Raw genomic sequence first — 12797 nt, forward strand, 5'->3', positions numbered from 1 at the left:
CTTAGCCTGTTGGCTATTTCCTTAAGAGAATTATCACGCATGAGTCATTCAGAGTTTTTTACAAGATTTTATTGAATATTTTTATAATGTGAAAATTTACCTAAACTGTGTATTATATATATTATGAACAGTAATGTACTAGTATTAGGTTGAAAGTAAGCCTCTTAACTTGCAACATTACACCCTGTGTGCCATTTTTCCTCTGTGTTCTGGTATTTTCCTCTGCTCATTGCACTGCAAAGTCCCCCATCTCATTGGGTGGGGAGGTGAGGAGGGATCTCCAGAATGACCATTGGTGTCTCAGAGAATTTCTGGGTTAAGCTTTAGATAAAGGGAAGAAACCATGGAAAGTAGGAAATGGCCCAGAGGAACTGTATCCATACTCAATATGAGCTGGCTGGAAAGTTAACCCCATCTCCCACAATGCGCTGACAGCCTGACTTCCATTTTTTTACTTTTCTGTTATTTTGCCTGAAATTCTACCAGTTAGAGATTCATTTGAGATTTTAAGCTTTGTGTCTTAAAACATAGGTCTCTAAGAGAGATGTTCACTACCTGATCATTGACATATTACCTTACTATTGATTATTTTAACAGATTCTGCTACTAAGTGGGGCCCTAACCCCTTCTCTGAGAGAAAGGAAGTTTTGGTAAGGGTAGTAGTGAGGAAGGAGAGAATGGGTGGGTTTTAAGACAGGGCACTTAAGGATACTGGGTAGCCCTGGGTAGCTAAAGGTCACACAAAGGCCCTGGATATTTTCACACCAAGTAAGAGTAAGCCAAAGCCAAACAGCTTGTCTCAAAATTGTCTTGAAGACTGGCACTGTGCCTAGGAAAATGGGAAGAAGCTTCCCACTTCCTCCTCCTAGTGTGTTGCATCCTTGTTTTCCCTAAATGTAGAGTTTAGCTTCCTTGACTGAGACCCTGGCAAAGAAGCTCCTTTAAACAGTGCAAGCCAATTATGTTGTAAAAGCACAAACATCCATAAACCATAATTTGTTATATGAAAAAAAAAAAAAAGAAGAATGGGTGAAGAGAGAAACAGTGTTCCAAGTCAGGCCAGGAAGCGAGAACCTGGAAGAAATCAGAATCCACTCTCTGTCAGTGAGGTGGGTTACAAAGCAATGAAGTAATTATCCACATGCAATATTTATTGATCTATAAAGTTATATGAAGTAGCTGGAGTTACGGAAGATCACAGAGCAGAATTTTGGAGAAATGTGTTTCTCCCTGTTCCCAGTGCTCAGGGATGCGAGGGGAATATACCAGGTAATTTTTGTCTGAGTCCTGTTGAACTGGGATGTCTCTTAAAGGCAGGGGGCTGGGAGAAGCACACATCCTCAAAATTCTGCCCTGAGTGGGACCCTCATGGCCTCACTCAGCAGACTCAAGAAAAAAGTCAGCGGGGGGAAAAAGTCAAGATGGAAGAAAGGCTGCAGTACCAAAGAAAAGCATCCAAAATACAAGAAAGGAGAGTCTCCCTACAACCCCAGGGCCAGATGGCCATAACTGCTGGGTGCCTTGTCAGGTGCGCAGAGTTTCAATAGTCATGTGGGAGGAAAATTGATTCACAAATATAAAGGATTTAGGCATTGCAACAGATTGTACATATCAGTCTGAATGTGCTCCCAAGAGTAGATAGGATCTGTGGGATGACTGATAAATTTTTTTATTGAGTTCATAATAGTTTACATCATTGTGAAATTTCAGTTGTACATTATTTCTTGACTGTCACGACATAAGTGCTCCCCTTGACCCACTGTGCTGACCCCCAACCACCTTCCCCTTGTAACCACTGAACTGTTTTCTTTGTCCATGTGTTTGGTTATATTCCACATATGAGTGAAATCATATGGTGTTTGTCTTTCTCAGTCTGGCTTATTTCGCTTAGCATAATTCTCTCCAGGTCCATCCATGTTGTTGCAAATGGGATGATTTTGTCTTTTTTTATGGCTGAGTAGTATTCCATTGTATATATATACCACATCTTCTTTATCCAATCTTCAATCAATGGGTACTTGGATTGTTTCCATGTCTTGGCTATTGAGAATAGTGCTGCAATGAACATAGGGATGCATATGTTACTTTGGATTATTGATTTCAAGTTATTTGGGTAGGTACCCAGTAGTGGGATAGCTGGGTCATATGGTAGTTCTATTTTTAGTTTTTTGAGAAATCTCCATACTGTTTTCCACAGTGGCTGCACCAGTTTGCATTCCCCCCAGCAGTGTATGAGGGTTCCCTCTTCTCCACACCGTCTCCTACATTTGCTGTTTTTAGTCTTAATGATTGCCACCATTTTAACAGGTGTAAGGTGGTATCTTAGTGAAGTTTTGATTTGCATTTCCCTGATGATTAGTGATGTTGAATATCTTTTCATGTGTTTATTGACCATCTGTATCATCTTCTTGGGAAAACTCTGTTCATATCCTCTGCCTATTTTTTGATCCAGCTGTTTGTTTTTTTTGTTGTTCAGTTGTGTGAGTTCCTTATATATTATGGAGATTAACCCCTTGTCGGATATATAGTTAGCAAATATTTTCCCAGTTGGTGAGTTGTCTTTTTGTTTTCATCCTAGTTTCTTTTGCCTTGCAGAAGCTCTTTAGTCTGATGAAGTCCCATTTGTTTATTTTTTCTTCTGTCTCTCTTGTCTGAGAAAACATGGTATTCAAAAAGATCCTTTTAAGTTCGATGTCAAAGAGTATACTACCTATATTATTTTCCAGGAGTTTTATACTTTCAGGACTTATCTTCAAGTCTTTGATCCATTTTGAGTTTATTTTTCTGTATGGCATGACATAATGGTCTATTTTCATTCTTTTGCATGTGGCTGTCCAGTTTTCCCAACACCATTTATTGAAGAGACTATCTTTTGACCATTGTATGTTCTTGGCACCTTTGTCGAAAATTAGCCGTCTGTAGATGGGTGGTTTTATTTCTGGGCTTTCAGTTCTGTTCCATTGATCTGTGTGCCTGTTTTTGTATCAGATGTTTTGATTACTATGGCTTTGTAATACATTTTGAAGTCAGGGATTGTGATACCTCCAGCTTTGTTCTTTTTTTCTCAATATTGCCTTAGCAATTCGAGGTCTTTTGTTGCCCCATATGAATTTTAGAATTTTTTTGTTCTATTTCCATGAAGAATGTCATTGGGATTCTGATTGGTCTTGCATTGAATCTGTAGATTGCTTTGGGTAGTATGGACATTTTAACTCTGTTTATTCTTCCAATCCATGTGCATGGAATCTCTTTCCATCTCTTTATGTCATCATCTACTTCTTTCAATAATGTCTTATAGTTTTCACTGTATAAGTCCGTCACCTCATTGGTTAAATTTATTCCTAGATGCTTCATTCATTTTGTTGCGACTGCAAATGGGATTGTATTCTTGAGCACTCTTTCTGTAAGTTCATTATTAGAATATAGAAATGCAACTAATTTGTGCAAGTTGATTTTGTACACTGCAACTTTACTGTAGTTGTTAATTATTTCTATTAGTTTTCTGATGGATTCTTTAGGGTTTTCTATATATAAGATGATGTCGTCTGCAAACAGCCAGAGTTTCACTTCTTCACTCCCTCTTTGGATTCCTTTTATTCCCTTCTCTTGCCTAATTGCTCTGGCCAAAACCTCCAGTACTATGTTGAATAAGAGTGGTGATAGTGGGCATCCTTGTCTTGTTCCTGTTTTCGGAGGGATGGCGTTCAGTTTTTGCCCATTGAGTATGATGTTGGCTGTGGGTTTGTCATATATGGCCTTTATTATGTTGAGGTAATTTCCTTCTATCCCCATTTTGTTAAGAGTTTTTATCATAAATGGCTGTTGGATCTTGTCAAATGCTTTCTCTGCATCTACTGAGATGATCATGTGGTTTTTATTCCTCATTTTGTTGATGTGATGTATCACATTGATTTGTAGATGTTGAACCATCCCTGTGTCCCTGGTATAAATCCCATTTGATCATGATGTATGATCTTATTGATGTATTGCTGTATTCAGGTTGCCAATATTTTGTGGAGGATTTTTGCATCTATGTTCATCAGCAATATTGGCCTGTAGTTTTCCTTTCTGTGTTGTCTTTGTCAGGCTTTGGTATCAGAGTGATGTTGGCCTTGTAGAATGTGTTAGGAAGTGTTCCATCTTCCCTAATTTTTTGTAGTAGCTTGAGAAGGATAGGTATTAAATCGTCTCTGAAAGTTTGGTAGAATTCTACAGGGAAGCCATCTAGTCCAGGCTTTTATTTTTGGGGATGCTTTTGATTACTGTTTCAATCCCTTTACTTGTTATTGGTCTATTCACATTATTTGTTTCTTCTTGATTCAGCTTTGAGAGGCTGTAAGAGTCTAAGCATTTATCCATTCCTCTAGATTGTGCATTTTGTTGGCATATAGCTCTTCATAGTATTCTCTTATAATCTGTTGTATTTCTGTGGTATCTATTGTTATTTCTCCTCTTTCATTTCTAATTTTATTTATCTGAGCTTTCTCTCTTTTTTTCTTTGTAAGTCTGGCTAGGGGTTTTTCAGTTTTGTTTATCTTCTCAAAGAACCAGCTCTTTGTTTCATTGATCCTTTCTACTGCCTATTTTGTTTCAATAACATTTATTTCTGCTCTGATTTTTATTATTTCTCTCCTTCTGCTGACTTTTGGCTTTGTTTATTCTTCTTTTTCTAATTCAGTTGGGTGTAGTTTGAGATTGCTTATTTGGGATTTTTCTTGTTTGTTAAGGCGAGACTGTATTGCAATGAATTTCCCTCTTAGTATGGCTTTCGCTGCATTCCATATGAGTTGGTATGGTATGTTTTCATTTTCATTTGTCTCCAGATATTTCTTTTTATTTCTCCTTTAATTTCTTCAATGATCCATTGCTTGTTCAATAGCATGTTGTTTAGTCTCCACATCTTTCTCCCTTTCTCAGCTTTTTTCTTGTAATTAATTTCTAGCTTCATAGCATTGTAATTGGAAAAGATGCTTGCTATTATTTCCATTTTCTTAAATTTGTCGAGGCTTGCCTTGTTTCCCAACATATGGTCTATCCTTGAGAATGTTCCATGAGCACTTGAGAAGAATATATATTCTGCTGTTTTTGGATGGAGTGTTCTATATATATCTATTAAGCCCAACAGGTCTAGCTTTTCATTTAATTCCACTGTTTCCTTGTTGAATTTCTGTCTGGATGATCTATTCATTGATGTGAGTGGAGTGTTGAGGTCCCCTACTATTATTGTGTTATTATTAATATCTTCTTTTAGGTTTGTTAATAGTTGCTTTATGAACTTTGGTGCTCCTGTGTTGGGTGCATAGATATTTATAAGTGTTATTTCTTCTTGATGGAGTGTTCCTTTGATTATTATATACTGTGCCTCTTTACCAGTCTTATCTTGAAGTCTACTTTGTCTGATACAAATATTGCGACACCTGCGTTTTTTTGTTTGCCATTAGCTTGGAGTACTGTCTTCACCCCTTCACTCTGAGCCCGAGTGGAACTGAGATGTGTTTCCTGGAGGCAGCATATTGTTGGGTCTTGTTCTTTAATCCATCTTGCCACTCTGTGTCCTTTTATTGGAGAATTCAATCCATTTGCATTTAGGATGATTATAGATATATGAAGTCTTAATGCTGCCATTTTGTCACTCGTTTTCCACTTCTGCTGCATTTCCTTTGTTTCTTGTTCTGTGTATTTTGGTCTACCAATTGAGTTATGTAGTTTTTATGTTGTGTTTCTTTGTTTTCTCCTTATTTATTATTTGTGTCTCTGTTCTGCTTTTTTTCAGTGGTTGCCATGAGGTTTGTATTCAAAATCTCGTAGATAAGATAGTCCATTTTCTGATGGCCTTTCATTTCCTTAGTCTAAACTGATTCAGTCCATTTCATATTCCCCTTCTAAGTTGTTTTTTCACATCTTGTTCCATCTTTTGTTGTGAGTTTGTGACTAAAATGACAATATTTTCTTTGTTTTTGGTATTTTCCTTCCCTTTATCTTTAATGCTACTCTTTAGTATTTGCTAACTTGTTCTGATGTATAGCTACAATATTCTAATTTTGTCTACCTATTTATCCCCTTACTCCATGCTTTGTAACCCTTTTCTCTCTTTTCTTTTCAGGTATGAAGGCCTTCTTGAGGATTTCCTGTAGGGAGGGTGTCTCATGGCTACAAACTCCCTTAGCTTTTGTTTATCTGGGAAAGATTTTATTTCTCCATCATATCTGAAGGATATTTTTGTTAAATAGAGCATTTTTGGCTGAAAGTTTTGTCCTTCAAAGATTTGAATGTGTCATTCCAGCCTCTCCTAGCCCCTAAGGTTTCTGCAGAGAAATCCACTGAAAGCCAGATAGGGGCTCCTTTGTAGGCTATTTTCTTCTGCCTTGCTGCCCTTAATATTTTTTTCTTTATCATTCACTTTTGCCAGCTTCATTACTATATGCCTTGCAGTAGGTCTTTTTATATTGACATATTTAAAGAGATCTTATAGCTTTTTCCACATGGATTTCCAACTTTTTCCCTAGGTTTGGGAAGTTCTCTGCTATTATTTCTTTGAACAAGCTTTCTGCTCTATTCTCCTTCTCTTCTCCCTCTGGAATACCTATAATTCTTATGTTGCATTTCCTAATTGAGTCAGATATTTCTCAGAGACTTTCTTCATTTCTTTTTAGTCTTAGTTCTCTCTCCTCCTCTAGCTGGAGCATTTCAACATGTCTATCTTCCACTATGCTGATTCACTCCTCTATGATGTCCACTCTAGCATGCAGGGAATCCATATTTTATTTTATCTCTTCCATTGTGTCTTTCATCTCCAATATTTCCAATTGATTCTTCTTTATAGTTTCAATCTCTTTTGTGAAGTAGCTCCTGAACTCATTGAATTGTTTCTCTACAATCTCTTTTAACTTGTTGAGTTTTTTGATGATAGCTATTTTGAATTCTCTGTGATTTAGATTACATATTTCTGTGTCCTCAGGACTGATTTCTGGGTACTTGTCATTTTCTCTCTGGTCTTGAGATTTAATATAACTTTTGATACTGCTAGAGGGTGTGGCTCTGTTTTTGCACATCATAGTGTTATTTGGTCACAGTTACAGCCTAATGTCACTGAATGGGGTGTCAAGAGCTGCGTATTCTGAGCCCTCTGTATTCTGCCAAGATCCCAGGCACTGGAGCTGGTGCTGAGTGGATGGCAGGGAGGGGAGCTTTCTTCTGCGTGATCTTGGGGTTTTCTCACTCTGCCCTTCCTATTTGTTCTCCTGGGATGTTGGCTTGATGAGGTCACCCTCATGTTAGCTTTCACCTCAGTAGGGGACTTCCCTCAGGCTGCAAGGGCCCTCAGGGATCTTTGACGTTCCTGCAAATGAACATCCCTTCCTCCATTCCTTCCCTCTCAGAGGTCGCCCACAGTCCAGGATCCCGATCTTTTGGGTAGAGGGTGAAGTTTTCTCTTACCTCATTCCATCTCCCCCAAGGGGTCTCCAACCTCTCCTCCCTCCATTGCATGGCTGCATGGCTCTCTTGCACATCTTTTGTGTTGTGTTTGGATGTCCTCTGTTGGAGTGTGAATGTCTTTTTCATTGTATGGTGGAAGAGAGATTCTGATAAAATATTTTGAACAGAAGGATGAGATTTCTACATGCCCCCTGCAAATCAGGTATGTGTTGTGAAAGAACCAGCTTAGTATTTGGGAGTCTCTGGTCTGCATTTAGGAAAGTCAGCTAGGGCACCAGTTTCCTCAGCTGTGAAAGGAAAGATTATATTTTACCCTGCCAGATCTAAAATTCTCATAAACTGTGAGAATAATTAAAGGGCTTATTTATTTATTTTGAAATATTTTCATATTTACAGAAAAGTTGTAGAGATAGTACAGAGACTTCCAGAATTAACCTTTCACCCAGCTTTCCCCAACGTTAACATTTTACACAACTATGGTACATTTATCAAAGCTAGGAAATTAGCATTAGTTTAATACTATTAATTAAGCTACACACTTTGTTTGGAGTTCTCTATTTTTAAATAAAGCTGATGTGTAGTAGAAAACTGTGACCTCGAGCAAATCTTAGAGGTTCAGTTTTATTTCCACTAAAAAATAAGGAAAAAATTTCCCCTCAGGGTTGCTGTGGGAATTGAATGAGACTTGGTGGTGCGATGGATTTTTCTACTGTGGAGTGCTGTTCTCTGCAATTAGCCACAACTGATAAAAAGTAATTTTTAGTTGTTTTAATAATTGACTTATACTTATTATACTTCTGCCATAGAAGTAGATAAAATCTGAAGCAGTGGTCTATTGCCCACAGCTGAAATGATGTTCTCACTTTGAAAGTGCAAAATTTGCACAGAGAAATTAAACAAATATGCTGATTTAAGCCAGTCCTCTCAAATAGGAGCGAATAGATGTTTGAGCAGGTGAACAGTTTATTGAAGTTCAAATAACTTCTGGGTTTTAAATTGTGTGTGTGTATGTGTGTGTGTGCATGTGTGTTTTAACTACAGTAGCCCCCCCTTATCTGTGGTTTTTGCTTTCCACCATTTCAGTTACCCATGGTCAACCATGGTCTGAAAATATTAAATGGAAAACTCCAGGAATAAACAATTGGTAAGTTTTAAATTGCTAGCCATTCTGAGTAGTGTGATGAAATCTTGAGCTGTCCTGCTCCATTCCAGCAGGGATGTGAATCATCCCTTTATCCAGCATATCTATGCTGTAGATGCTAACTACCCCTTAGTCACTTCGTAGCCATCTGTGTGATCAGATCGACTGTGTGGTATAGCAGTGCTTGTGTTCAAGTAACTCCTATTTTACTTAATATTGGCCCCAAATCGCAAAAGCAGCGATGTCAGCAATTTGAATATGCTTAAGAAAAGCCTTAACATGCTTCCTTTAAGTAAAAAATTGATAATTCTCAACTTATTAAGGAAAGAAAAAAATCATATGTTGAACTTGCTAAGATCTACCATAACTTGTATTACAGTATATTGTTATAATCGTTCTATTTTATTATTAGTTATTGTTGTTAATCTTTTACTGTGCCTGGGTCAAAATTAAACTTTAAGAAACATAGTATGTATAGGGTTTGGTGCTATCTGAGGTTTCAGGCATCTGCTACAGTCTTGAAACATATCCCCATAAGGGAGGAGTGCTATAATTAATTTCATGAGTTAGAAATTTGAAAATAAAGATTCAAGGACAAGGTAGAGAATTTTTTAGGTCTTGAACTATAATACATTTCTTAAGAAAGCATGGGAAAAAATGATAGGCATGACATCAGACAGTTACTTTTTGTTACCATTTCATTCCAGATCTAGAATATTCCTGATAATGATTTTGAGTAACTTGTTTACAGTTCAGGCATTCAGCTTGAGAAGTGTGCACCCGGCCCTGGCTGTGTGTCTCCTTCAGTTATGTATTTAACCCTCAGAGTTTCCACTTCTTCCTTGTGAAATGAGAACGACAGAACCGATAGATGGGTTTTTCTAAGATCTCTGACACTAAAATCACGTGACTTTTTGGCATAAGAGAGAATAGCCTAAAGTTAAGGGGAGAAAAGAAGGAAAACAAATATAAAGGTAGTTCACAGATGCAGTGTAGTTATATTAGCTTTTTATGTAGTGACATTGGATATTTTTGGCCTTTGGGGGGGGGTTAAATCTTTTTCACAAAGGTGCTTTCTCTGTGATAACTGATATTTTTAGTCTGTAAGCACAGCACTGCACACACTCAAGCCTTGCTGTAGGCGCCTTCCGTACTACATAATTTATTCTCTAAATAGACATAACAATGGGGAAATCACACTTAGAATAACATCACGTTAAATTTTTAAGGGAGACTAGACAGGAATGCGACTATCTTATTGCTTAGAAATCTAGGTTCATGGTGAAAAATAAACATCTGAAGAAGTCAATGGTATTGCTCAACACAATATCTATGTCTCTTGCTAATTACGGCAAATTTATCAAATTAACTTTTTAATTGTAAAAATACATAATAGTAAAAAAAGAACAAGAAAAACCACCAAAAATGAAAAAGTTAACATTTTTTCATTATTCTGACTTTTTTAGTAAAATAAATAGAACATTACAGTATAAGTTTATTTTCTAGAGAAGAACTTTGTGAAGCTTTTTTTTTTTTAAGAAAGACATTAAGATTGGGAAGAAAAAATAAATAATAACCAAGATAATGCAATTCTCTTGCAGTCTATCCACCCAACAGCACATATATTTTTCCTTCTTGGAGGAAAATATTCTTATATTCTTCCCAGTGAAAATATTAACACCACTTCCCCTTGGCTAGGTTCCTTGACAATCCCTATGGTGAGGGCAGACATCTGTCACCAAGCCTCTATTTAGGGAAACGGTATTAACTCTCAGAATACACAAAGGATGAAATCTCATCTATATCACTCAGCATGGTGTTTTCCCACCCCACCCACTAGAAGAGAGATATGAGCAGAACCTCTGAATATCTAAGTTATTACCTTCTCCTGATGACAATGTCTTCTGTTGCCTCCTGTAGTGGGTTGAATTGTGGACTCCCAAAAGATATGTGTACCCAAAATCTGTGGCTGTGACCTTATTTGGAAAAAGGGTCTTTGCAGGTGTAATTAAGGTAAGAATGAGATGAGATGAGATCATCCCGGATTAGGGTAGACCCTAAATCCAATGACCAGTGCCCTTAGAAGAAGGCCATATAGAAACACACAGAGAAGAAACCCACGCAAAGACAGAGTCAGAGATTGAAGTTATGCTGGCAGCTACCAGAAACTAGGAGAGAAGCGGGGAATGGATCTTCCCTCAGAGCCTCCGGAAGGAAACAGCCCTGCAGCCATCTGGATTTTGGATTTCTGGACTCCAGAATTATAAGAGAACAAATTTCTGTCGTTTTCAGCCACCCAGTTTGTCGTAATTTCTTGCGACAGTCCTATGAAACTAATACTGGGAACTTCTACTGGGAACTACTTCCTCCTTCACTAAAGATGTCATAAGAATTTATTAATGTGGACAAAGCTTTCTCCTGTTATAAGTCCCCTAGGAAAACCACTTGGTCCAAAGTGAAAAGGGTCTTAGGAGAATTATTGAGTAAGAGTATGGAGAAGGAAACCTATCACCTGCATATATGAGACCTACCTATAAAATAAGGACACTGACTTTTTAATAGGCACACAGAACTTCAGTGTAATCCTACAATGTCATCCTTAGACACTACATCTAACTCAAGTTGCTAACTTCACTCACAGTTTTGAAAGTCTCCTTTTGTTTTAATTGACCTTAGAACCTGTGGCAAGTTGTATTAGTCAAGGTTCTCTAGAGAAACAGAATCAATAAAATATCTATATAAAGGGATTTATTACAAAGAATGGGCTCATGCAATTATGAAAGTTGAGAAGTCTCATGACCTGCCATCTGCAAGCTGGAGACCCAGGAGAGCTGGTCATGTCATTCAGTCCGAGTCTAAAGGTCTCAGGGAGAACCGGGGAAACTGATAATGTAGATTCCAGTCCAGATTTAAAGGTCTGAGCCGGGGGTGTGCCGAAGGCAGAAGAAGAACCATGTCCCAGCTCAAGTAATCAGACAGGAAGGGCTGAATTCTTCCTTCCTCCACTTTCCTGTTCTATTCAGGCCCTCAACAGATTGGATGATGCTCATCCACACTGGAGATGGCCAACGGCTGTACTGGGTCCACTGATCCAAATACTAATTGCATCTGGAAACACCCTCACAGACACACCCAGAAATAACGTTTAGCCAAATATTTGGACACCCCAGGATACAGTCAAGTTGACACATAAAATTAACCATCATTCAAGTTACGCAGGCAAAACAATTTCATTCATTTATAGTCACAACTCCGAGTGTTATTATCCAACCTTTCTTCTCAGTCAATTTAAATTATAATGACAGAAACCAGTAGTGAACTTGAATCTACCTGACTTGTAAATTTAAAATATATAATATAATACATATTTTTATATATAAATATATAGTTTTATATATATATATATATATATATATATATATATATAGTCTATATATCCCCAAAAGATGAAGAACTTTCACTATTTATACCCACCAGACTGGCAAAAATTAAAAGTTTGAAAATACCATTTTGGGCAAAGATATGAAACATTAGGCAATACACTCTGTGGCTGGTACCTCTACTGGAAAACTACTGTACTTATTAGACAGTAAAAGTTAAGATGCAAATATTTCCTACCCCCAAAATTCTAAACCTAAGTGTATAGGAGTAACTCTTGCACAAACACAGCAAGAGACTTGTGCAAGAAGGTTCAAGATAACGTTATTTGTGATAACAAAAAAGTGGAATCAGCCCAAATGTCCATTAACGAAAGAATGGACAAATAAATGGAATATATTCACACAATGGAATATAGCAGTGAACATGAATGAACCACAGTTCTACGTATCAACATGCCAACGTGGCAGACTCTCACAGCCTTGGTAATGAACAGCAACCAAAACAAGCAAGTTGCAGAATGCTCGTGGAGTGCATCACAGACACTGGAAGTGCCCTGCTCATATCCTGTTAGGCCTCACCATTTCAGCACAGGAGATTCCAGCCCCCAACTCTCAGTAATTTCAACCCTTTGCCAGAGAAGTTTCTCTGTTTGCGAAGCCTGCTCTGCCTACAAACACGACAGGCCAAAAGTGCCATGGAATTAACGCCCTCTGGGAGCAGCCTCCAACCAATGATGGACAGGAGTTGGTGTATAAATACTCCAGCCCCCTTCCCGCTTGGGTGGGTTAATTCTAAAGTGTATACTCTATTCTGGTTCCTCAGTGTCATTAACATATAT

This window comes from Equus caballus, chromosome 4, assembly GCF_041296265.1.
Source record: "Equus caballus isolate H_3958 breed thoroughbred chromosome 4, TB-T2T, whole genome shotgun sequence".
Classification (NCBI taxonomy): Eukaryota; Metazoa; Chordata; class Mammalia; order Perissodactyla; family Equidae; genus Equus; species Equus caballus.